This window comes from Phyllobates terribilis, unplaced genomic scaffold, assembly GCF_046119375.1.
Source record: "Phyllobates terribilis strain yellow unplaced genomic scaffold, ASM4611937v1 Scaffold_297__1_contigs__length_2349677, whole genome shotgun sequence".
In the NCBI taxonomy this organism is placed as follows: domain Eukaryota; kingdom Metazoa; phylum Chordata; class Amphibia; order Anura; family Dendrobatidae; genus Phyllobates; species Phyllobates terribilis.
In genome coordinates, this window is record NW_027363057.1 from 856,766 (window position 1) to 880,130 (window position 23,365).

Here is a 23,365-nt window from a genome sequence, read left to right on the forward strand (position 1 = left end):
AGAAAACCAGAGGTGCATTATACAAATATTAGTTTATACTATATGATACATGTTTGAAATCAGTGCTCTCAAATTCCCTTATATTGTATCCAAGGCTCCCATATCTTTCCAAATATATTCTGTTTCCCTCTTTTTTCATATATACCTCTTCCCATCTGTATAATGTATTCTACTTGTTTAGAATATTCTTCCCCCGAGGGGGGGTCAACTCCAGTCCAATTTCTTGCTATTACTTTCCTAGCACAGTAAAGTAGTCTAGCAATGGTTATTTTAATATTTTTATCAGCTAAGATTTCTTCCACATAGCCCAACAAGCATGTAATAGGATCACCAGAGACACCGCATCTATACGCCCCTTCAATCGTAGCAACAACCCCAGACCAAAACCTTAATAGCCTAGGGCATTCCCGCATCATGTGAAATATGCCCGCCTCCCCTTTTCCACATCTTGGGCACTCTGAGTTAACCCTCAGCCCCATTTTGTGCATAATTACCGGAGACCTATAAACTCTGTGAATTACATAAATGTGTGACAGTCTTGCAGGTTCGCTCATAGAAAGCTTAGGTATATACTCCAGGATGTTTTCCCAAATATCTTCTCTTATGAATCCCACTTCCTCTTCCCATTTACTTTTAGATCTCAATGGAAACGCCAGGAGAAATGTATGCATCAAGTCTCTATACGTGCCCGAGATTACTCCCCTGGTACCCCCCTCCTAACAAATCTACTCCAGTACTAGATGTGCTTCCACTACCAGTCGTTGTTTGGTTCTTTGGGATTTAATTGCATGATTAACCTGCCCATAGTGATACCATTCTGTATTTGGCAGCAAGAATTCTTTCTGCAACTGCGAGAAAGGTTTAAGACTTTCCCCCTCCATTATTTGATACATATAATTAATTCCTCTACCTGTCCATTCTCTTATATTACCAATCTTTTGTATCTCTGGGAGATTATTATTATTCCATATAGGTGTAAACTTGGTTAGTCCCCTTATTCCCCTTACCTTCTTTACTGTGTTCCAGGTTTTATGTATAAGATCTATTGTAGGCATTTTTTCCCCCAACCTATTCATGTCTCCTCCCTCCAGGCCCTCAAGTATCTGTCTTTTCCCAATGGAATACTCCAATATTCTTTTAATAGATCCGCCAGACCCGGAGCATGACCACCCTTTAAAATGCTGACTCTGAGCTGCCAGAAAATATATTTCCAGGTTTGGCGGCGCCAATCCGCCCTCATCTTTGGGTCTTTGGAGAACTTCTTGCCTTATTCTTGCCTGCTTCTTCCCCCATACCAGAGCTCTGATCATCACATTTAAGGACTTAAATCTCTATTTAGATATCCACATAGGAGCGTTATGTAAGACATACGACAACTTGGGCATCAAGATCATTTTAAAAATGTTTATTCTCCCCATCACTGTTATATGTAGTTTAGTCCATATATCTATTTTAGTTTTCACGTTTTGAAGTAATGGTGATAAATCGATATTAAGGTAGTCTGTTACTGGTAAAGATACTTGTATTCCCAAATATTTAAATACTTTTTTACACTGCAAGTTATTGGCTTCCTTTTCTCTATCTGTCCATTCTACCTCTCGATCCACTTTAAACAAAACTGATTTGGACCAGTTAATCTTCAGCCCCGATATCGCCCTGAACCTCTCAATTATCTGCATGGCACAACTCAATGACTCACATGGATCACCCAAAACAATAAAAGATTGTCCGCATACAGAGCAATTTTTTCCTCTAATATTCCATACTTGAACCCTTGGACCTCCTTTGTTTCCCTGATGACTGCAGCCAAAGGTTCGATTGCTATAGCAAAGAGGAGCGGTGACAGTGGGCACCCCTGTCTGGTTCCCCTATTCAAATGGAACGAAGGGGATATCGCTCCGTTAACTCTAATCTTAGCAGTAGGTTGGGAATACAACAATTGAACCCACTCGATAAACCTTGGTCCAAAACCGAATTTTTGCATGACTCTCCACAAATATTCCCATTGTACACTATCGAACGCCTTTTGGGCATCCAGTGAGGCGATTACTCTACGACCTGGGTTATCAGTCTGTAATTGGAGATTAAGATACAATCTTCTTATATTAACCGCACTAGATCTATTGGGCTTGAATCCCGACTGATCCGGATGTATCAAGGAGGAAATGATCCCAGTCAACCTATTAGCCAGGACTTTGGCCATGATTTTAACATCAGTTGTCAGTAAAGAGATTGGTCTATATGATTCAGGTATTCTAGGGTCCTTCCCCTCCTTAGGAATCACCACTATCACCGCCTCCCTCATAGAAGCAGGCAGCAATCCTCCCTCATTGGCCTCTTCAAATACTTTCAATAGTTTAGGCAACAAAAGTTCTGCAAATTGTTTATATACTTCTGACGGTAGCCCATCCATACCCGGGGCCTTCTCATTAGTCATGCCATGCAGAGCAATCTCCATCTCCTCCACAGTAATGGAGGAATCCAACCTCTCTCTGCTCTCATTGTTTAGCTTAGGGAGCGACACTAAATCAACAAAATTATCTATCTCCTCAAATGCCACTATCCCTTCCGAGGAGTAAAGTTTTTTTTTATAAAAGTCTCTAAAGACTTTCAGTATCCCCTCCAGTTCTGTAACAACCCTCCCCTTATCATTTACCATTTCATGGATAAATGAACTACTCCTTTGTGCCGATGCTATAACTGATAATAGATGTCCCACCTTCTCCCCCTCAGCATAGAAACTGGCTTTCCGGAACGCCTGTATTTTTGCCATTTTATCTATTAAAATCTTATTTATCTTAACCTGCGCATTCCTAAGGTCACGCTGGGTTTCAGGTGTATTATTATTTACTAGATGGTGGCCCGATTCTAACGCATCGGGTATTCTAGAATATGTATGCGGCCGACCGGGCGCAATTAGCAGAGCGGTGTTTAAATTTGTCGCCAAAATCGCTGATTGGTCGCAGCCGGCAACCGCGACCAATTAGCAAAGCGGTGTTTAAATTTGGCGGCAATATCGGTGATTGGTCGCGGGCTGATCTGACAGTTCCATGTGCAGATGTTACATAAAGATTTAGCATTAATATCAATCCATTCTGTGGCCTCCTCTGGCTTTACGAAAAAGAAAACTTTATCCATAGCTACCACTCGCAGTTTGGCAGGGAACAACATTGAGTACGTTGCACCCAGTTCTCTTAGACGTCTTTTAACTCCTCCAAATTGCATTCGCTGCTTCTGGACAGCTACCGAATAATCAGGGTATATGCAAATCCGTTGGCCATTTATTGTAATCTCATCACACTCCCTTGCTTTGCGAATAATGATGTCTCTGTCCCTATAGTGGAGTAGCTTTGCAATCATAACACGCGGTCCTTTGCCCGGGGGTTGAGGCTACATTAATACTCTGTGTGCACGCTCCACCGCGTAAAATTTAGTGAGAGAGTCCACTCCAATCTTCTCTCTCAGCCATTTCTCAACAAAATCAGTGGGCTCTCTTCCTTCAGACTTTTCTGGAAGTCCAACTATCCTAATATTTCTTCTGGAGCGGTTCTCCAGATCATCATTTTTGGCCATAACTTCAGAAATTTGTTGTTTAAACTGTTTTTCAGACTTTGTGAGTTTATTAATCCGATCCTCAGTCTCTCCCACTCTGGTTTCCACCTCACCAGTCCTGGTATTAACCTTTTGCATATCTTTTTTAATGATAGCCACTTCAGATTGTGCACCCAGGACTTGCTGTGTTAATGTAGTTAGTGCCTGTTTACAGAAAGACACCATAGCAAACACATCCTTGATAGTGGGGTTCTCCAGTATATCACACTCCTCCTGTGTTGTCGCAGACATCATCTCCCCAACAGTATAATTACTCCCTGGGGACATTCCTCCTTCTCCCTCAGTCAGTGGTGCCATCACTTCTTCCCCGTCCACCTCCTCCCCTCTATCCGACTCCTGCTGATCGGTGCACTCCACATTGCGGGCATATCTCTCCAGCTTCGCCGCTACACTCATGCGGCGTTGGCAGGCTGCGCTAGCTTTGGCCGCCTCCTCCCTCTTCTCAGCGCCATCTTGGAAGCTGCTTCCTTCTCCCCAGACCGCATCTTTCTGTCTCCGGCGTGTCATACCGGCTCACCTCCACACGCCGCTGTGTTAATGTAGTTAGTGCCTGTTTACAGAAAGACACCACAGCAAACACATCCTTGATAGTGGGGTTCTCCAGTATATCACACTCCTCCTGTGTTGTCGCAGACATCATCTCCCCAACAGTATAATTACTCCCTGGGGACATTCCTCCTTCTCCCTCAGGCAGTGGCGCCATCACTTCTTCCCCGTCCACCTCCTCCCCTCTATCCGACTCCTGCTGATCGGTGCACTCCACATTGCGGGCATATCTCTCCAGCTTCGCCGCTACACTCATGCGGCGTTGGCAGGCTGCGCTAGCTTTGGCCGCCTCCTCCCTCTTCTCAGCGCCATCTTGGAAGCTGCTTCCTTCTCCCCAGACCGCATCTTTCTGTCTCCGGCATGTCATACCAGCTCACCTCCACACGCCGCAGCCCTCCCGATGATCCGCAGCACTTCCCACACCTTCCGGTCGGCTGAGGCTGGCGGTGGCGGCCGGAACGGATCTCCTAATTGACTAGGCACCGCCGGGAGAGCGCGAAAACACGTCCACTCACATTGCCTACCTGGCTCCGCCCCCCACGGCTACTGAGACTTCACCATGTGGAAGACAGGGTTGTGGTGGTGGTGGCAAACTGACTGGAAGCATTATCTGCTATCCAACCAACAACCTTTTCACACTGCTCTGGCTTCAAGAGTGGTGTTCTGTGGCCCCTAGTAATTGGGACAGGAAGGTAGTTCGACATGGTGTGGGTGTTTGTTGTGCTCCCTCAGCAGACACAGTTTCATCTTGCCCATGGTCTTGGCCTCACCATCACCATCACGTCCACTCCCCCGTCCCTTGCCACGCACCTTGCTAATTTTAAATGGAGTATATTTGGCACGCTCCACAAAATGACTGTATTATTACTGCAGTAATATGGGATTACGCATGATGACCACGGTTTTAGGCAGTGGCCTTGTAGTGTGGTATTGGTCCGCGACCAAGTGTGAGTAGGTTCAACAACACACAGCTGGCAGACTTGAAATGGAGTGTAACATTTGGCAAACTCTAAAAAATTTCACGATTATTACAGCAGTAATATCGGATCATGTCTGATGATGGGCAAGTTTCTCTGCTTCCACAATTTTTGGATGTATTTTGCTAACAAGCAAATGGAGCAGTAAAAATGGTGCACTATATTGCTTTTAAAACAAATAATCAAGATTGTGAGCAAAACAAAAAATTAGCCCTGATATCTAGGGCTATGGATATCTGTAACAGCAGCAGACAGCATGTGCAATGGACCCTATTCTGCTGTATACACTGTCCACAAACTCTGCCTGCCTAACTCCTGCTGTCATCCGGATTAATATATGCAGCTTGATTAGTCCTTAGAAGGACTGTTAGGTCAGATGGATATATATCTTGCTGTGGAATACCTAATACTTCACTAATAATCTGCCATTTCTCTCCCTCACTCATCAGTATCTCTCCCTAATCTGCCTGTTTCAGGGGTAGACTGTGACGAGCATAGGGTCCCGGGTCTTATATAGACCTGATGACGCTATGTGGCCAATCAATCACTGTAATGCCACAACCAACATGGCTATGGCATTACAGTGAGTGGCAGGCAATCCCCACATGTTTATTTGCTGTGTAAAGAGCGCCAAACATGCGGGGCGGGGACCCGAGCTCTCTCCTGAGCGTCCCGGAAATACTCGCCGAGCGCCAAGCATCTCCAACAGTGAGATGCTCAGGTAGTTGACTATCGAGCAATTGTGAGCGTGATAAATTGTAGTAATAAAATTTTAAATTTCTCCAATTTCAAGCAGTGTCATATTTGTAATAAAAATTCTCATGTTGGGAAGTGGGTATACGGGTGTAGAATGGGCTAATGTGATGCAAATGCCAGGGAGGGATTTCATTACCAGTCCAGGCCTGGTCTCTAAGTAAAGATACTTCTTAGCACTTGAATCCGGATTTCTTCTAAATACGTAATTATGTTTTTTAATGTGTATAACAGATATTAATAATTTATCTTAGATCATAAAAATATCCTTTTGCATTCCAGCATCTGGTACTGATGCTCAGTCTATGGTGCTGTTGCCTTAACTGTTGCTAGGCAACTTCCTTATAAGGTGAAATGCCCCTTTAAGATTCCATCACAAGATTCCATCATGTCATCACTGCTATTATGACATCATAATTCACTACCACTACTTATACAAGTGTTTATAGGCCCCCTGTCACAGTGATACCCCGGTGTCATTGTTTTCAGTGTTTAGCTATTTACTAGTGATATACTGATTGCGCTTGGATTTGATTGAAATGTCTGGAATTCTTCCAGACAAATTTCAGGAGTTGGCACTACTCCAGGGGATTCTTACCACCTATACCCCTGACATTGTGCTACCACTACCCGATGGCGTCCTCAGCTTCACTTACCGGCTGGTTATGGAGTTGGTAAGGGACTGCCTGACCAAATATCACCAAGGTCGCATTACATTTGAATATCTTGAGCATTTACAGCAGAACATCAAGACATTAGTAGAACAGGTAAATAGCAGACAATCTGCACAATTTATTATTATTATTGTTGTTATTATTATTAGCAGGATCAAATGTTATTGTTATTATTATTATTGTTATCATTACTATTAGTATAAAGAGGCTTAGATGGTCACCCCTATATAGTAGTATGATTAATAGTAATACAATTTAGATTTTCTCCTATGTCAGGCAGGGTTATATTTGTAACAGAGATCCCCAGTGGGTGTAAAAGTGTAGCTTGGACAGGATTGATACAAATGCCAGGGCTTGATTTCATTCCCAGTCCAGCCCTGATATCTTAGAAAAGATACTTCTTTTAGAACCTGAATCTAGATTTCTCAGAAATATCATAAATACGTAATTATGATTTTTACTGTGTATAGTAGATATTAATAATTTACCTTAGAGCATAAAAATACCCTCACTGATCAGAAGAGAAAAGTACCCATAGCTCTTTCTTACATTCCAGCATCTGGTTCTAATACTTAGAATATGGAGTTGTCACCTTAACTATTGCTAGGCAACGTTCTTTTAAGTTGAGATACTCTGTTAAGATTCCATCACAACATTCCATCACGGCATCACTGCTATTATGACATCATATTTCACCACCACTGCTTATACAAGTGTATATAGCCCTAGTGTAACAGTGATACCCCGTGTATCTAATATTGTATTTAATAATTGTGTATTTAATAATAATTGAATACAAGTTTATTTAAAGGGAACCTGTCAGGTCCCCCATGCCCTGTAAACCTGCAGTATTCAGCCATGTGTGATAAAAACCCCTCCCTAACCAGCTCTGTGTAGCATAATTCGGGTAAATTAATTATTTAAAAAAAGTATTTATAACCTCCACTTTCCCTGTGCTAATGAGGGTTTTGACTAGCTGATGGAGCGTTAGTTCCCCAGTCTAGTCAGCTCTCTTCTATGATATCCCTTTGGACGTGATAACATAATTTGCACGAGCATGGAAGAGGGGTGACTAGTCTGGGGAACTAACAAGCCATCAACTAGTCAAAACCCTCATTAGCATAGGGAAAGCAGAGCTTATAAATGTTTTTAAAAGAATTTATTTAACCGAATTTATGTTACATGAGGCTAGTTAGGGAAGGGGGTTCTATCACACATGGCTGAATACGGCGGGTTTACAGGGCATGGGGTATCTGATAGGTTTCTATACCAAATATCCAGCTATGTAGTAATTATAGCTGCAGATAGGAGCAAAATGGTGACATAAATGGCCTCCTAGATTCTGCACTTTCCCTCATTATTTTCCTTTTCTATATATTTGCATTTTGATAGGCTGAAGAAAAATCCCAAAGTGGAGAATTGGCCTTTTTTAAACAACTGGCCCAAAATGTCCTGTGTATACTGAAGAGTCCGGCCCGCTCACCGGAGCACCTGGTAAGGATCCATCGTCTTCTATATCACATGTCCTTGTTGTCTGATCTTCTCCAGATTACCAGTCATATAGCAGAAGGTCAGATTTATGATGTTAGAGGCCTCCCTGTCATCTCCAGCCAGGCACAGGATATTATGACAGCCTGTTCCTGTGGCTCCATCATCTGTGATGACAGTCTGTACTCAGCGATACGGAGTTTGTATTCTGTATCTGTTTTGCTCGATCATCACAATTTTCTTCTGGTAAATGCTGCTGTTCTGATAATAGAAGTTATTAGAGAACAGTTGTAGATACAAGTCCCTTATTTATTAATGTGGATTTACTAGATGGGGCGGCTGTGAATAGTCCTCTCAATATTGAAATTATCCAGTAAATCCAGGTTTAGTCCTTCCTGCTTTGTGTATACAGTAATTTAGTATTTGTGAAATGTTATACTAATTGTACATATTCTAACCATCAGGAAACATCAGAAGGTGACTCCGAAGAGGGGCAAAACGTGAATATGCCTGACTTTAATATTAGTCAGCTAGAGGTAGAAAATGATCTGATGGAAGGTAAGCCGATCATCTAATATTTTACATTCAAATATCGAGATATTATAGAGAACCACAGAGAATATGTAGATTTATTCTTTATCCTCTGTATAGACTATAATGGAGAGGGCTCATGGAATTCTGCTTCTCTCCTCTGTGCTCTTCTCAGCTCCAAAATGTACAAGGTGGCTCATAGTTCCCCAATTATGTAATTGTTCAAGAATTAATCAGATCCTGAACAGTCGCACATTTATGGTGCAGTATATCTATCTATGGATGTGCCATACATGTATACAGTATGTACAGAATACCTTATACCTAGTTTTATATCATTTACAGAGGTCTTGTCATTTCCTTCATTATATGGATGTGTTGTATATTAAGTACTGATACAGACTGATAAATGACATCTCTTCATTATTTTATCATTATTTTAGAAATAACTGTGCCGGCAATTACTGATGGAAAATGTGAGACACCAGAGATCCACGAATCTGCCAGTGTAAGTATCAGAGAAGTCTGTATATCATCAGATAACGGGAAATGAATTACACATATAATATTACACCCCAGATGACAATGGGATATCGCTGCTCTTAGGCAGATCAGACCTATTGTGTGTGATGTTATTATTCCTGCTCTCTCCTTTGTGTTGTCCCTTATCCTCCCCTGCCATACGCATATATATATATATATATATGTATATATATATATATATATATATATATATATATATATATATATATATGTATGCATGAAGGGTTTCCCCTTATAATATAATAGTGTCTGCAGAGGGTCAGACTTGCATCACGTCTTCTACATGTGCTGCACTGTAATCAGCAGGGACATAATATAGAAGGGAGACGTTCCTGCATCTGGAGCTTCTATGTCTTAACATAATTTCTTATTATTTCTAGGCCTTGAACGGATCATTGAATGTGGGGAGAAATCCTTGCAAGACTGACTACAAACCGATCAAACTGATCAGCAGTGGAGCTTTTGGGTGAGCCTATGGTTTGGGATAATATACATTTCCTAGGGCTCCTTATGGCGATGCCTCAGTCTCTGTGCCCTGCCAGTACAATGTTACCACAGAGAAATTATACGAGTCCACATCACTGTCCACTAGAATTGAGCGGATCTGGCAAAATTCAAATTCGCCTGATCACGCAGACTTTCATCCGATTTATGGAGAAGTTATTCTATGCAAATGTATTATTCCTTATTACGCTCTGGATCTCTCCTGACCCCAGAGCCTAATAAATGTAAAAAATGAAAAATACACTTACTTACCTTACTACTCAACTCTCCAATCCCTTCACCCCTCACCGTCACTTGTCCAATTCTCACCGCATCATCAGAACACCGCAGCTCAGTCTAGGCCAGAACTTCTGGCTTTGAGGAGGTCCAGGAGGGTTCTATACAAGCACATGAAGGGTCACAGCGTCATGATGTGATCCTTCATGCACTTGCACAGAATTCTCCAGGACATCTTCGATGCTGAATGATCCAACCCAGCCTGAGAGACATTTGGATGTCAGCACTTACAGAAGAGATTTGAGGATGCAGCAAAGTCCAGTCGGTTGAGTTGGAAGGGCTGGAGAGATGAGTGTAAGAATTTGTTTATTTTTTAACATTTTGATGGCCTTTTAAGGTTTAGAAAATAGTGGCCAACGCCTGCCATTTTGCTCATTGCGTGAGGAAGCAAATTACAAAAAGAAAATCGCCATTTTGGCGAATGCGGATCTTTGTAAAATTTAAGTAGAATTCTATTCCACTCAAATTTATTTGCTCATCTCTACAATCCACGTCTAATTGTCACTATTCAGGTCATTCAGGATGTGGCATGGATGAGGATCTCCCATAGATGATCATTTATGTAATGTTATTTCATGGATTTCTAGTGTTGGCCGTACATCTAGTATTAACCATTAGTACAGGAGATCATTTGAAGATGTCTATAAACAGAACGTTAGTAAGAATTCATTATAAATCATGGATTTTTCTCCTCTCCAGGACCATCCACTTAGTGCGCCACAAAGACACAAACCAGACATTCGCTATGAAGAAACTGGACAAGCGGAACTTGAGAGATCCAATAAGCCTGGAACGTGCCTTTCTAGAGAGGGACATCCTAACATTCTCTGATTGTCCCTTTGTGGCCTCCATGTTCTGCTCCTTTCCAACTACCCATCATCTGTGTATGGTCATGGAGTATGTAGCAGGTAGGTCATATCTATCATATCTATATCCAGCCCGGATCTGCTTATCTCTAGCACCTATCTGTTACCAAGATGCCCAAAAAATTATTATCTCTGTGAAGTCTCCGGCGTACGTCCTCACTGAGCGTGGCAGAAATCTCTACTATGGCTAAAAGGAGGATTTGACTCTATTATAAGAGTTTGTATAGATGAGCATTTCATAGAGAAAGTAATAAGAGGCTTGTAGATGAAGCCCGGCTCTGCCTATCTGTATAGGGTCACTCTGCAGTATATAGTATACGCTCTACATTATACAGTATATAAAGCAAAACCACAAATGTGCAAAAGCTGCAAAACAAGTGCAATGACACAATGTCCAATATAAAAACATGAATCTGTATTAGTCACATGGAATCCATAGTTAAAAATAAGAAGGTAACTCCTACAACAAAGGGACACTACTACGGCCAAAAAGTATAAGCTATACTATGTATCTTACAATTAATAAGCTAAATAAATATATAATTCATAGAGGTGTCAGCAATCTGTCAGCATGGTATAATAGAATCTTGTTGATGTTAATATCTAACCATGAGAGGAGAGTGGATAGCTATATGTAAGAAAAAAAGCGCATAGTTGTACTTACACTATATGGTGAATAGACACCGCTTCAACACAGACGGCTGCAGACTATTATAACACTGCAGACTATTATAACACTGCAGACTATGCTAAAAAATACATCACTGATCAGACAAATTCATGGGCAGAATATAGTAAATACTGGTACTCCAATTAACAATTGTGAAGTTCCTCTGTGATCCCTCCTAGAAATGTCGGAATAAGGCTGAATTCATACGTTTGTGTGTCACGGTCTGAGTACAGACCATTATTCACAGACCGGCCATTGGTCTCCTGACCTGAACTTTACATATTTGCTTATGCGCTTGTTAATTTCGGGTCAATATACCGGCTGCCAGTCCCTGGATGATGGTTGGACTCAGACTGTGACACACAGATGTGTGAATTCAGCCTTAATGTTATAAATTGTCAGTATAATTCGAGTGTACCAGCAGTCTGGCCGTGTCCCATTATTTCTCACAATATCAGACTGTGTAAGAACACATCTCATTGAGAAGGGGAAAGGTAAAAACCAGTTGTCAGCCGGGACAGCCGGGCAGTCAGTGCGGTGGCTGGTACCTTCAGAATGCTATTAACCTGCAGATTAAACCCATTGTAACAAACCCTCTCCTGTCATATTTTCTTTCTTCTGTAGGAGGAGACTGTGACACTCTCTTGAAACACTGTGGGCGTTTACCTGTCCCCTTGGCTCGTATGTACATCGCAGAAACAGTTTTAGCTGTTGAATACCTGCATAGCTACGGTGTAATGCACAGAGACCTGAAGCCTTCAAAGTAAGTGACCCTTGATGTACAGTAAATACGAAAAAGTCAGAAATTGTCATAAAGTCTATGGGTTATTATTTGGGGCTTATACCATGCTTTTTTTCACAGTCTCCTGGTAACATCAACCGGTCATATTAAAGTCACCGATTTTGGGCTGTCCAAACTCTGCCTCATGAGACCAACATCAAACATCTACAAGGCTCCAACTGAGGACATCACCAGAGAGTTCTGTGATAATGAGGTAGGCACCAACTTTTTCTTTACTGATCTCATATATTTCTCCTTCTCTGATATTTTCTCATTTAGAAAACATTTCCACTAATGCTATTGGTCACAATTATTTTCACTGATCATCATCTCATTCCTCTGTTGGTTTCCAGACTTGTGGCACCTATAGTTACACAGCTCCAGAAGTGCTTTTACAGGAAGGCTATGGAAGGCCAGCTGACTGGTGGTCAATTGGAATCATCCTACATAAATTTCTTGTAGGACGTGTACCATTTCGTGGGCGTTCCCAATACGAGACTTTGAGCCGTATTTTATGGGGTAAGTAAAAATATCTGAATGATATGTGATGTCATTGTTTTTTGATTAGGTTGGTTCTGTGGATTAGTTACTTGTGTTAAGGCAAAAGATTTTATTTTTAATAAAGTAAATGAAGAGGTTTCATTTTCTGTAATATTTGCTTTTTATATAACAGATGACATAACTTGGAAATTTAATAATTCTGCTCCTTCACCCGATGCTCAAGATATCATCACTGAGCTGCTCAGAAAAGATCCAGCATATAGACTTGGGACAGGTAATGTATATAAAAGTATTAATAATAACTTATTACACCTCTGTGACAAGAAAAAATATTACATCCATGAGGATCAGCACTGAAGTGCTCTACTCTACCAGCTTGTGCATTCTCCATTCTTCATGCTATGACTTTCACTATATTCCATTCACTTTGGCTCTGTTACATCTTCAGTTCAGCTTAACATAAAATGTACAGATATGGAACCATCTCCCTGACAATGTCTGTATATCTTTCTATTGTCTTTTATTTTCTAGGAGGAGCAAATGAGATCAAGATGCATCCATTTCTGGAAAACTTGGACTTTAACAATCTTCTAAGTAAGAAGCCACAGTTCATTCCTCATATTAAGTCAGATGAGGACACCCGCTACTTTGACAGTAAGTAGAATGAGACGTTATCTTCAGAAAGCTGCTGTTTGTCTTGTCTTTCATTTTATGCGACAATCAGTCTCCATAATTATTATAACCTGGTGACTGTCTGTAACTAGTAATCTCTAATAACACTTGTACTTTGCAGCTCGACGTAGCAGATACCAACATAGTGATTTAGATGAGGAAGACTCAAGTGAGGACAATGACTGGCCAGAAATCCAAAAGTTTCTATCATCTTCTCATAGGCTTTCTAAAGTAAGTATGTGACCCAAAAGATCAATAAAACCTATAACTAAGATAAAGTTTAGAACTATACATATATTTTATTTTTCTCCATGCTTTAGCTCTGTTCCATCAATACCAAAATGATGAACAATGAAGAACCCAAGTCACCTCCAGGGTATTCCCCAGAAAACGCAAAACATTCAGACATGTGAGTAAATTACTATTATGGGGTTCAAGTCAGATGTATGTTCAGAACACCAAATGCAAGACAAATGTAACTCAATACTAAATCCAGGATCCATGACCCCTTGATTGCTCATCACCGTGGTTCTGGCTTGTGAGAATGCTGGTGATAAAAGGTGATCATTGAGACCAGCCATTCATTTCCAGATCATTACAGGCTAACATTACTAGTGATTCTCCATTCTTGCCGGGAGTCCTGAGCATTGCATCCCCTCCATGTTATCCAAACGTCCTAACAGGCCTTGCACACAGATGTTCTTCCCTTTTGTATTGTTTTCACTTGTAATTTATATTTTTCTCTTCTACCAAACAGGCAGAAAGAATCTTCCTCTCCTGAATCTGATGGTGACAAGCAGCGTTTCACTGCCAAAGACAGCCAGTCATCCCCATTGTCAGGTATGTACAGGTCTATTGGCCATCCTATTACAGCCTCAGATCAAAAAGTGTAATGTGAACGTGCACATAAAGGCTCAGAAAATTACTACCTATAAAACAAAGTACAGTCCAGCACTTCATTGTGTAAAAAACTCACTCTTTTATATAATGCATTAAGTTATAAGGAGCCATTCAGTCTTCTGCCAAACTGATATTGAATACTGTACCCATGGCTCCATATGAGCCTATACTGATCCTCCTTATGTCCTTAATGTTACACTGATTATAAGGCAACACTGTGGCATCCTGCAAGTAATGTGATGGTAATAAGGCGTCTGTTATTTTTGCACCATAATAGAAAGAATATGTCATATCGTATACATAACATAATCTAAGGGTCTGAGAAATAGATTGCCTTGTGATCTGATTAATATAAAAACTGACAACACATATCAGGTTTTATATTAATCAGTTCACAGGGCAATCTATTTCTCAGACCCTCAGATTATGTTATGTATATATGACATATTCTCTCTATTATGGTGCAATAATAAATTACGAGGACTACAGGATACAAGAATAAGATACCTCTATAAAGATACAAAGCTAATCTTTTAGGTGTTTATAATCTACATCTTTTTCTTGATTCTTGATTAGAACTTCCAGTTCAGGGGAGAAGAAAATCTGCATTGAGAAAACAACAAGAAGCAGAAAAAGTAGAAGAGGGGAGAAGTAGAAGAGGTAAGTGTGACCACAAGCTCCATGTTGTGTGATGTCAGTCAGTGAGAAGAAGTCATGTGGAGCAGATGTTCTCTGTCAGTGGTGGGATTGTCACCTGCACAATGACTGACAATGACCCCGCACCTCTGTAAGGATAAGACTCCTCTACCGTCCTGCCACAGTGACACCACAGTAGTATCCTCTAATATGGAGTGCCATTACTTACATTAGTTATGTCTCCTCTCATAGGTTCTATCTTCCGTCGGCTGATATCATCCTGCCGGCGAGGATTTTCCAGGGCTGCTCATTCCATCAGAGAAAGCTGTATATTTGCAGCCTGTCAGCGGGGCAGCATAAACATCTCGAGAGCAGAAAGACCCCACGTCTAGCACCCTGAAGAGGGTGCAGCATGTCCACCATCAAAGCTGCACCTCTATGGAAGGATTTGTACCATCTGCCTGTGGCCTTCTGACCAGCAAGGAACATCTGCAGAAGAAGAAGGCCCCTCCAAAAACATCTCATCATTCTTCCATGATATTCTTAATTAAAAAAAAAATCAAATTGAATAATGTTCATTTGTATTTAATGGAATATTACTGACATTCATGGCATATCAGTACGATACGTTATATATGTCTAGTGCGAGGGGTTACAAACAGGAGAATATCCGTTTCATGTCTTAGATTTACCCTATAAACCTTGGCCAAAAGTGGAGGAGAGGACGAGTGATCCTGTTACATCTATGAATGACAGTCAATCCAAGGAAAAACATGTTCTGATCCCTAGATTTTCAAGACACTTGAACCCTTATACCTAAATGTGGCTTTACTTAAGTGTTATCCATAGGAAGCTGTGACGCCTCTACTCGAAAGCCCTTTTCTTTACCCTGGGAGATGGGGGACTCAGAGTTGGGTCCCATGATGGAGAGATGGGGTGCAGCCGTGGCCCGGACCCGACCCATGCTCAGGGCCGTCACAATTAAAAGGATGGTGTGGGCTTATCCGGGTTGAGTGGCTGATTCCGACTACGCCACCTGTGGCACCTGGTGAAGGCCACCAGCAGTCCGCTGAGGCATGGTGTTATGGCGGCCCAAAGTTATTACTACTCCCCACAGGCGGAGCAAGGCCTCAGGGCAGAGAGACAGGATGACAGGGGTAGTAGTAGAGGAGTACGGGTGCCGCGTCGTGCGGTGTAGCGCAGAATAAACAGTCCGGAGGCCGTAGGGGTGAACTTCCAAGGCTTTACTCACATTAGAGATGGCAGAAGGAAGGTGACTCCCTGCTCCCCGCGGAGTCCTGCGGTCACCAGGGACGGGGGTCCTACTACCTCCGAGCAAGTCCAGCATTCAATCAGGACCCCGCACCAGAGTGTTCCTGAACTACAGACCGTATCCTTTCCTGTCTGTGTGTGTAGATAGGCCGGGTCTCCCTCTGAACTCCTCTCAGAAAAAGGGCACGGGTGGCAGCTCCGCTCCTTCCGATACCCGGTGGGATCCTGACCAGGACATGGAGTAGCAAGGTTGGGTGTCGGGGGCCGGTACCCCTCTTGCAGCCGGACTCCCACTGAATATATTAGGTTGGCGAGGACAGGTGGCGTATACCGCTCCGTCTGCATCCTCCCTGGGATCCATTTGCTGTGGAGCTACAGGTCCACACAGGATCCACTTTCAGGGTAGGAGATCACAGTACATGACAGCCAGGCAAGATGACTAACCAGGACCGTCAAAGACCGGACTACCAGGACCAGCGAAAGACTAGATTCCCAGGTCCAGCGAAAAGACCACGAACCAAGATGGCTTTTTATTAAATATGAATTTTAAGATGTCACTAAATTGTAAGTCCTCCACCCTCACCCACTAACTGGTTCCCCTAACTCTTGGTTCACCAGTATCCCTGTAACCAGGAGGGCAGCACCTAGTGCATACTAGCCCCCTCTGGTGGAGAAATATGGTGTTGGATGCTAAGGTTGGGTCCCGACCATGACACTGTTCTTACCTCAGAGGAGGGACACTACACTCCATTAAAGAAGTGCAGCATCCCTGTGGCGGTCGAACCCTCAGGGGCGCCACAAAGCAGTTCCTGTGCTGTACATCCTGGGGTTCGCAGCAGCCACATTCCCCATATCCACCTAATAAGACATACTGTACTCCAGTCATATGAATTCACTTCTGGGAAAAAGCCTTTAAACTAGGGCTGTGGGGTCAGTAAGCCAAACTTCCATCTATAATAATTACGAATAAAAAATGTACTGCAACAAATAAGAGTAAATATTCAGCAATTTATACATGAAAATAATTTATATTATACAATATTAACAATATAGACGTTTTTACATTTTTCTTCATGCAGCTGGAATCGGTACCTTCTTCTGATACTAACTCCACAGTCCAGCTTTTTATTCTTTCCTGCTCCCCAACATTAAAATTACAGCATTTATGATGAGTTTACCTACGATAAAAATTACAGACCTCTCCATGCTCTGTAGGTGGGAAAACTTGCAAAATCATCAGTGTATCAAATACTTATTTTCCCCACTGTATATATTTTATTTTATAGGCATCCTCTGCATAAAAATAAAAAATCATACTCACACGTATTACTCCAAGACAGTATAGTCCTCCATACAGTATTATGGGCACCACATAGTCCTCCATACAGTATTATGGACCCCATATAAGGCTCCATATAGTATAATGGACCCTATATAATGCTCTATACAGAATAATGGGCCCCATATATTGCTCCGTACAGTATTATGGGCCCCCATATATTGCTCCATACAGAATAATGGACCCATATAATGCTCCAGATGGAATACTGGCCCCCATATAATGCTCCAAACAGAATGCTGGCCCCCCATAATGCTTCATACAGAATAATGGACCCCATATAATGCTCTTTACAGAATAATGGGCCCCGTATATTGCTCTGTACAGTATTATGGGCCCCATATATTGCTCCATACAGAGTCTGTATCAGGAGTGTAGCAGGCAGAGTCTGTATCAGATGTACAGCAGGCAGAGTCTGTATCAGGAGTGCAGCAGGCAGAGTCTGTATCAGAATGCAGCAGGTGTTGAGGGAGGGCAATAACCCTTCACGGTTGACCAAGTGAGTGTCAAATTATTATGTTGATTGCAATCCCCAGAAAACAAAACGGAAACAATGTTCAGTATTGGGAGGATTCAAAGAATCTCTGATCCCGTTTATTTTGCTTAGCATTTTATATTGTTTTGAATATTTTACTACAGTACTATAGGCTAACCAATGTTAGTACAATTATTACGGAAACACATATTTGGTCATATTATCATCGTTAGTTCGAAGCACTATGGAAATTGTACAAGGTCAATCTGGGCCTAAACTAGTTAGATAACAGGAGCGGAGTGTCTGACAAAATATAAAATGTTCTTGTGAGAAAAAGTTAGTGTGGGAAAGTTCCATGGGAAGAGAAAGAAAGAAGTATGTTATGCAATGAGTGATAATAACATGATTTTAAAGCAAGCAGACAAAATGTAGTTGCTCTAGCATGAGTATCAATATGTACTTTTCATTCCCCCCTAAAAATTATGTTATTATCAACAACAGAGGTGCTATCCCAGGGTCATGCTTTGAGCCTGAGTTACATTGGTCTTCACTCACTTAGTGCCCTTGTTACCAATCGAGGCTGTCGCGGCATGTCCATCCCCCCTTGTTTGTTGACATAATCATAAAGCTCTGATCTTCAGACGTGAGGTTGGTCGGGGCATGCGGGGAAAGGTCATCTAAAGGTCATCATTCCCTTGTCGTTCAGGTCCTCAATGCTGGTTACATCTGGGAGGTCCGTGTACAGTAGCACTGGATGTCGGTTTACAGCGTCCTCCTTGCTCTCTGATGACTGGCAGGTTTTCTTCATGCAAAATGGGATACAATAAAAGACTAGTTTTAGTAAGACATATATTAACAAGATGCAAGCAGCAATATGCAACACTCCTTGTAATATTCCAGAAATCCACCCACCAATCCCTTTAAACCAATTAGCAGGATTTAAAAAGGAAAATGTATCAGACCACCAATGGTCTTTGGTCAATTCGTTATGTTTGTTATATTCTTCCCTGAGTTTCCTAATGTCTTCCATTTTAGTCTTTAACCGTATGGTAGAGTCGGGGTCAATATAGTGACAACAGGCTGGGCCTATAACCTGACACATCCCTCCTTGAGCTGCTGTCTAATAGTCCAGCACTAAAGTATGTTGATTGGCCACTATAATAAGTTGATTCTGCACTGCAACAGTAGTATTAATTACTTCCAAAATATTCCAAATCTGATCATCTAAGTAATCAGTGACTTCCACTAATTTGTCCCACATTTGTGTTACCATAGGGTAGAGGAAGACAGTACTGACTATCTTATTGGGTATACCCATTTGTACTAAATGAGGTCTTCCTGATGGGCGTGGGATGTTGTCTTTGGCACGTTTATAGATGGTATGAAGAGGGATGGCTCTCATATCTACTTTACTATGGGGAATAAGATAAGTGGCTGGAGTTAGCCGGGCCAACGTACAAGTCCCCCCTACTCCGACTGGGAGCCATTTATACGCATTATTCCCACAGACCCAATATTTGGCTGATGGTAGATCCCATAAAGCAGAGTGCTGTAATACTAACTTATGTACCAAATCGATAAAAACTGTGTTATTTGATAGCATACACCATGAAGGCATTTGTCCCAGGGGGCTACAATATCCAACTTCTGGATTACCACATGTTGGATCACTAGACTTATATTCAGAAAATTCATGTTTTACTGCTGTTGCGGTTGTCAGGAGCACTTGATATGGTCTGTCATACAATGGTTCTAGTCCGTGTTTCCGAACATGCTTCTTCACATACACATAATCTCCGGGATTAAGGATATGACAACCTTCTGCATCAGCTGGATCTGGAATAGAAGATGATACTAACGCATGGGTGTTAGTTAAGGCTTTGGCAAGCTGAATCACATATTGCACAACATAATATGTTTCTTCTGATAATTGTTGTGGGGTAAATCGAGCTATAGCTGGTTGTGACCTAAATAATATCTCATAGGGTGACAGTTTCTGTTTCCCTATGGGGGTGGTGCGTATGTGATATAGTACAATGGGAAGGAGCTCAGGCCACTGGGCCGTAGTCTCCTGCATCATTTTGGTTAACTGCCTTTTCAGTGTGCCATTCAATCTCTCCACCTTGCCGCTTGACTGTGGATGGTAAGGAGTATGCAGCGCCACTGTTGATCCGATCATGGTAAGTATTTCTTGATATACACATGAGGAAAAGGCTAACAACTTCAGAGACCAGCTTCTTGGCGGTAGTCTTGGCAGTCATGTTTGGAACGGCGAATGCTTCTGGCTAACTGGAAAACATATCCACTACCACTAAGCAGTATTCATATCATCCTGCTTTAGGGAGAGTGATGTGCAATCGTTGGAACGGATACTCTGGTTTGGCAAGGTGTTTTGTCGGTACATTCTGTAATCTACATGGGTTGCAGGTTTGGCATATTGTGCAACCTTTGTTCTGTGCACTTAACACGGTGGAAATTCCTGGAGCCCAATAGAGTTTCTGTACCAGTAGCAAAGCTTGATTCTTCCCTCGATGTACCGGTCCATGGGCCTAGGCCGCAACGGCTGGATACAGGAGTCGAGGCAAACAGTACAGTTGTTCCTTCTTCCATAGCCCATCTATCAATTTAGCACCCACCTCCTTCCACGACTGGCGTTCTTCTTTAGAGACTTTCTGCTGTGTGGAGCGTAGCTTTGTGATTGGAGGGACTGGTTGATACTCTCTTGACATAAAAGTAATTGAAATAACCAGGCTTCATCTCCTCCGCTATTTCTACATATCCTTCATCACAAATCTCATGTGCGACTTTCCTGAACTTCTCAGCGTCTTCCAACAATCCACAGTCAACTAATCTACCCCTTTGCTGCCGGATGCCTTCATCCCACAAAACAGGCTGAAGCCTCCCCTCCACAGGAAAATTTAACACCTTAAACACTTTTGGTGCATTCTTAAAAGATCTTTTCCCCTCTCAACTGACCATGATATTCATCACATCCTCTCCCTCCTGTCTCTCTCTCTTCCCTCCTGTCTCTCTCTTTCTCTCCCTCTCCCTCCTCCAGGGGAGACAAATTCTTTCTGCTCCACGGAAACATTGATTAATCACTACAACTGACAAAAATATCCTTAATTTGTGCACAGCACGAGTCCAGACCTCAGCTGCTGTTTCACTGACTTTATTTCACCCCTTCCCGTCGGGGAGTCTCGAATGGCCAGATGAAAGGAGGAGAACTCTCGTCCGCAGTTCTCCAGACACTAGATATATGTATATCTGTGTGAGTGTCCTACCCAATCTTCGATCACCCGCCCCGAACAGGTTTACCCCAAACGGTTTAGGGGAAAGAAGGAGAGCTCTTGCCTGCAGCTCTCCGGACACTAGATATACATATATCTGGGTGCGTGCCCTACCCAATCTTCGATCACCTGCCGCGACCGAACCTAACAGTGTTCAGTCTCCTAAGGATTTTTGTCAGAAGTTGAGAAAGATTCACACAATATTCACTTGTCAATCCGAGGTGATACTGCTTTGAAAGTAAATAATATCAGACCCCTAATGGGACTACACCCCTTATAGTCTCACCTTTGACTATATCCAACCAAGATATATCCGAAGATACTGTAAACAACCACACACCACGTGGAAACCATGCCAAACGGTCAGTGTCACTAGTAAAGAACTTGTGCACTTACCCTGGCTTTTTGTGGGGGATGATTAGTCCCAATTCCAGTGGGGGAGGCTGAAAGCAGGTCTCTCTTTGTGGACGTCCAGAAGTGGAGGGGCGTCCCTGGTTAGGGATCCGAGTCAGGGCTCCAGCTGTTGAGGGAGGACAATAACCCTTCACGGTTGACCAAGTGAGTGTCAAATTATTATGTTGATTGCAATCCACAGATAACCAAACGGAAACAATGTTCTGTATTGGGAGGATTCAAAGAATCTCTGATCCCGTTTATTTTGCTTAGCATTTCATATTGTTTTGAGTATTTTAATAGCCAATCAACTCTGCAGCCATACTACAGTACTATAGGCTAACCAATGTTAGTATAATTATTACGGAAACACATATATGATCATATTATCATCGTTAGTTCGAAGCACTATGGAAATTTTACAAGGTCAATCCTGGCCTAAACTAGTTAGATAACAGGAGCGGGAGTCTGACAAAATGTTCTTGAGATAAAAAGTTAGTGTGAGAAAGTACCATGGGAAGAGAAAGAAAGAAGTATGTTATGCAAGGAGTGATAATAACATGATTTTAAAGCAAGCAGACAAAATGGAGTTGCTCTAGCATGAGTATGTCCTTTACACAGGTAGAGTCTGTATCAGAGTGCAGCAGGCAGAGTCTATATCAGGAATGCAGCAGGCGGAGTCTGTATCAGGAGTGCAGCAGGTAGAGTCTGTAACAGAGCGCAGCAGGCAGAGTCTGTATCAGGAGTGCAGCAGGCAGAGTCTGTATCAGGAGTGCAGCAGGCCGAGTCTGTATCAGGAGTGCAGCAGGCAGAGTCTGTATCAGGAGTGCAGCAGGCAGAGTCTGTAGCAGAGTACAGCAGGCAGAGTCTCTATCAGAGTGCAGCAGGCAGAGTCTGTAACAGGAGTGCAGCAGGCAGAGTCTGCATCAGGAGTGCAGCAGGCAGAGTCTGTATCAGGAGTGCAGCAGGCAGAGTCTGTAGCAGAGTACAGCAGGCAGAGTCTGTATCAGGAGTGCAGCAGGCAGAGTCTGTATTGGGAGTGCAGCAGGCAGAGTCTGTATCAGGAGTGCTGCAGGCAGAGTCTGCATCAGGAGTGTAGCAAGGACTGGTACGCAACATTACACAACTTAGACTGCAGAACAGGAACGTTCCACTACAGCCAACCCAATAGATGAAGACCCAATCAGGATTCCCCACATTTAAAAAAATTTGTGGCAGATCACTTATTTCACTACTGTACAAATAGTGTAAATAAAACCCACACCTCTTCCAGTACAGCCAACCCAGGAGACGGAGACCTAACCAGGAGTGTTCACATTGCCCTAAATGAGGGCCTAACACCACCGAAGTGTCATCAATGTCATCAGACTACAAGTAGTTTAACACAGACTCATACCTGTCCTACTACAGCCAACCCAAGAGATGCAGACTCAATCAGAAGTGTTTACATTTTAAAAAATAGGGCCTAAGACCACCATTTCCGTGGCCAACAGATTGGAGATGGTGGAGTTCAACCTCTTAGCTTTTTCATGTGTAGGATGAAACAATCTTTTACGTGACCACAACAGGGGGATTGAGGGCTGGCTGCAGTGCTGAGAGAGGGCAGAGTACGGTGAAACGGACAAACCGATAGACTGTGAGTGAGGTGCAGGCGAAGATGTTATGG